We start from the raw sequence: 4,994 nt of genomic DNA on the forward strand, positions 1-4,994 counted from the left end.
TGAGACAACGCAGACTGTGACCACAGCTCAGCGAAGGAAAGGCTTTCCAGGGGGATTAGCCTACACTGCCAACTCCCTCAGCCCCACGAAAGGTCTTCTGTGCCCCGTGTCCTCCAGTGAGCACACTTAGAGGCGCTTATGCGTGCAGTTAATAAACAGTCCATTGCTTGCACTTCCGTGGATAATCCCAGAGGTCTGAACTGCGATGAACCCCTGGATTCCAGTGGACTATGAAGAGCCGGATTCTCAGCCCCAGCACCAGTGACGTTTTGAGCTGGGTCCTTTATTGCTGGCGGGGGGGGGGGGGGGGGGGGGGCGGGCGGGGGGGGGGGGGTTGTCCTGTGCATGTGGGATGTGTAGCAGCATCCTTGCCCATACTCTTGAGATGCCGCTAGCAGCCCTCTCCCAGTTGTGACAACCATTGCCAAGTGATGAAACCCCTCCTCCCTCATGTTGAGAACCACTGACGTAGAGAAATCTTTTTCCCCCCCAATGTTTCTCAACAGTGAAGTTAGTTCCTTGGGGAGCTGTGGAGGGACAGAAGACGTCATTCCCAATAATGCTCAGGCTACTGGGAGTGCAGAAGTGCTGGCCACGCCTGGGCCCTGAGCTAATGCGCCCAGCCTGGAGGGGGTCGGTGGTCACCATGGCAGCGACCATTCCTACTCTTACCTCAAGCACCTGGTACAACCCGGCGGAGTCCTGAGTGGGCCAGATCTTGCAAGAAAAGATGGATTCTGGATTCAAAACAGGAAAACTACTCTCTGGCTACAGGCAGTGAGGAGCGCAGACATGAATAATGGCCCTGGCCGCCTAGAAGAGCCCCTCTTGTTTTTTTTTGCGAAAGAAACCTCCGTGCTGACCGAGAGAAAGTGCTGCCCACTACAAAATGCTCCCCAAACTATGCTGTGACCCCAGGAACTCTGAAGAGAGGGCTATCGCATCAGAAACAAACAAGCAAAAGACCTGTTGGCTCTGCTGACATAGCTGATGCTGGCTCCCCACTTAAAAAAATAAAACGCTTCTGTGAATACTGTTGGGTGAGGTAACCCTGCGGTTGCCATGGAGACATGTTTGTTTCCCAGTGGCGCCAGCATCGTGAAAATTGACTGAGTCGCTTCCCTTCTGCAGCCGAGCGCGCCTGGATGTGGAGGGATGCGAGCCACGCACAAAACCAAGACACACCCCGAAAGAGAACAAAGCCGGGGGGCAGCCGGGAGACTCCCCAAGCCCTTTCCAGCTGCAGACCTCACCGCCCCTCTGTACATCAGGAGACACTCTGGGGGCCAGGCTGGTTTCTGAGCGGGCAGCGACGGTTAAGCAGAGCCCAGTGGACTTGACCGTGCGAGGCCCCTCCCACCGCCGCTCCAGTCCAAAGAGGCATCTGGTGTGAACACACTTCCTTTGAAGTGGGAGCGAGTCCCCGATGCCAGCATTCTGAATTCCCCGAAGAGGAGGCATTTCTGCTGCCGCAAACAGACGAGAACTGCCTCTGAGAGGACTCTTGGGCTGCCTTGGCGGCCTCGGACTTCTCCTGGAAGAAGATCCAGAAGCAGACAAGCCATCAATCTCCTGCAAATTCTACGGGGCCTGGGCAGGCACGCCTTTCACAAGGGACGGCGTCTAAGGTGACCCAGGACAGGTGTCTGCACGGTTTTCAATTTCCCAGCGGCTTTCTCTCGACGACGGGTGAACTCGTGTCCTGGAGCGGCGGGATCCGCGTCTGACAGCGACGTCTCAGGCTCGATGTATCTGTTTCCAATAAGCCACGTTTTATGGCCTGTCAGTGGGCTGCCTGCAAAGTTATAAAAGTTGGTCTCATAAAGGAGAAACACGAGTGGCCGACACATCACATTGTGTCTGTGTCATTCTGGCTCCGGCAGCTGGCTGGCCCTCGTTAGCGGCAAAAGCGGGGACACAAAAGCAGACGAATCAGGCTTTAATACAAGGCAGAGCTCTGCCTGTTGTATGACTTCTGGTTTCCAGGGAAATATGTGTCCCTGTGTCCCTGCTCCGAGGTAGCCGGTCAGGATTCCCAGAAGGAAGAATGCACATGGGATGGCTCCTGGCTTCTTGAGCAATGAGAGTGAGCACTGATGAAATATTAGAAAAAAATTAATGATCACAGAAAGATGTCATCTTCAAGCTAACGAGTCTTATGTTTTCAAGACTTCACCCAATCACGGGATTAGGATAGGCCACTGTAGAGCTTTGACAGCCTAAGGCCAGCTTCCCTGAGTCCTCTGCCTGCCCCTCAGGCCTGGGTGCTGGAGGCATGAATAATGGCTACCAAGGTGACCTTGGGTTCAAGAAGACCCTTCTCTCAAAAGACCCCGCCTGCCTTCCCTGACCCCGGTCCCTCTCTTCCTCTTCCCTTTTAAAGCAACTTTACTGAGGGGAATCAATGTACAATGAACTGCACGTATTCCTTGGCTACCGTTTGATGAGCTTGGGCCTACGCACACCTCTGACACCCCAATATCAAAGTCAGCTCAAAAGGTTCCTGTGTCCCCTGGTTTGGTTGCTGTGTGTGTGGTGAGATCTACTCTAGGCGCACGGGACAGTGTCTCTGTCGTCTCTGAGCCCCGTGCCGTGCAGCAGGTCTCCAGAACGAATTCATCTCGCTTAACTGACACTTTCTACCCACTGCATAGCAACTCCCCCTTCCCCTCCGCCAGCTCTGGTTGCCGCTGTCCCACTCCTGCTTCTGGGAGTCGGGCTGTTTGAGAGACCTCACACAGTGGAGTCCTGCACTGTTTGTCCTTCTGGGATGGGCTTGTGTCACTCAGCACAATGTCCTCCGTGTTCCTAAACGTTGTCACAAATGGCACCAATGCCCATCAGCAGAAAGAGTGGAATACACACACAGAGGAGGTGATTCTTTAAAAAGAGGGAAATCGGCCTCTTTCTTTTTTTTTACTCATCCTTGTTTTAAGTTCTCACCCCTCAAAATCTTCTTTTTAAAAAATAATTTTATTGACTTCAGAGAGGAAGAGAGAGAGAGAAACATCAATGATGAGAGAGAATCATTGATTGGCTGCCTCCTGCATGCCCCCACACTGGGGATCGAGCCTGCAACTCGGGCCTGTGCCCTGACTTGGAATTGAACCGTGACCTCCTGGTTCATAGGTCGATGCTCAACCACTGAGCCACGCCAGCCAGGCAAAATATTCTTTATTTTATGTCTTTCTTCACTCTCCTTTTCTCTCTCCCTCCCTCTCATTCCTCATTTTTTTTTCAGTCTTGTCCTCTCTCCACTCTCTTCTCTCCCCACTTTCCTCAGCTCCATCTGTCTCCCCTCATCTTTCTGGTCTTTCTGCCCATCTCTCTGTCTCCCCACCGTTTCCACACCCCCTTCCACAGGCTTCCTCCTCCTTTCAGGTTTCATCATCCCAAGTGCTTCCAGCAATTTAAAGAACTTGAAGGGAACAGAACAGAGTTCAGCTGTCAGTGGACATTCTTTCCCTTCTCTGCCCCTTTGCACAAGTGATTAGGGATATGTCAGCCCCGTCAGCACCCTCCCTCCCCGGGAACCTGCCTCTGCATCCCTAATATGAGAAGGAAGCAACTTCCCCCCATGATCCCGCCTGCCACCTGCCTCCCCCAACCCTCCCTGCTGTCAGCACACCTGAGACTCAAAGCCAACCCCAAGTTCTCTGCTGGGCACCTCCCTCTGCTCCTGCAACCCCCTCCCGACCTCAGACTTGGAGCCTCACCCAGGAAAACCCACCTTGGCCCTCGCAGTAGGCAAGGCGGTCAGTAACGCTCACAGTTCCAAAGGCTTTGGCAGCGACGGAGCAGGAGGACTTTTAAAGAAAGCCATCCCTTGCCTGTCCTAAGAGCAAAGCCAGTGGCTCATACTTTTTTTAAAAAATATATTTTGTTGATTTTTTACAGAGAGGAAGGGAGAGAGTCAGTCAGAAACATCAATGAGAGAGAAACATCGATCAGCTGCCTCCTGCACACCCCCCACTGGGGATATGCCTGCAACCAAGGTACACGCCCTTGACTGGAATTGAACCTGGGACCTTTCAGTCCAAAGGCTGATGCTCTATCCACTGAGCCAAACCGGTTAGGGCAGTGGCTCATACTTTACATCTCCGTGGGGGTTGTGGAGGTGGGGAGAAGGGAGGCCCAGGCAGTTACTTCCCTGTGTGCATAGACATAGTCCAGAGGCTTGCAGACTGCAGGCCACTGGTGGCCAGAGAGAAAACAAACATGTGAAACTTCCCACTTATAGATCAATTGCCTTGTGTGTTGTTTAAGAACATGGCTGGGTGGCTCAGGTGCTTGGAGGTCAGGCACATACCTAGGTTGCGGTTCCATCCCCAGTCAGGGTGCATAAGGGAGGTAACTGATCAAAGTTTCTCTCCCACATCAATGTTTCTCTCTCTCTCTCAAATCAGTGAAACATATGTTTGGATGAGGATAAAACAACAACTGATATAGTTCACATCCTCTGGCCCTAAGCGGTTTAGCTCAGTGGATAGAGCATCGGCCCTCAGACTGGGGGGTCCCAGGTTCAATTCCAGTCAAGGGCACGTACCTTGGTTGCAGGCTCAATCCCCAGTAAGGGTGGTGCAGGAGGCAGCTGATCGATGTTTCTCTCTCATCGATGTTTCTAACTCTCTATTCCTTCCCCTTCCTCTCTGTAAAAATCAATAAAATATATATATTTTAAAAAATCCTCTGGTGAGGATTAAAAAACACATCTCTTAGGAGATTCTGAGCCAGGCCTTGCCGCTGGAGGTCTCCGTGCAGACACACAGCCCAGGTGGGGATTTCTATCCATGCAGCCACTTGCTTGGAGTCCTTCCCAATTCAGCCCAGGGCCAGAGGACATAGCCTGGTGTCCCCAGAGCAACACAAAGTCCCTCCCAGTTTTCCTTCTCCTTGCTCGGCTGTCCGTGGAACCTGGGTCCTAGAGGAAGGCCCTGGTACTTTTATGGACCAGGCTGTGGACTGTGACCTTGGGAGAGGCGGAGAGGCGGGGG

The sequence above is a fragment of the Myotis davidii genome, unplaced genomic scaffold (assembly GCF_000327345.1).
Source record: "Myotis davidii unplaced genomic scaffold, ASM32734v1 scaffold1019, whole genome shotgun sequence".
Classification (NCBI taxonomy): Eukaryota; Metazoa; Chordata; class Mammalia; order Chiroptera; family Vespertilionidae; genus Myotis; species Myotis davidii.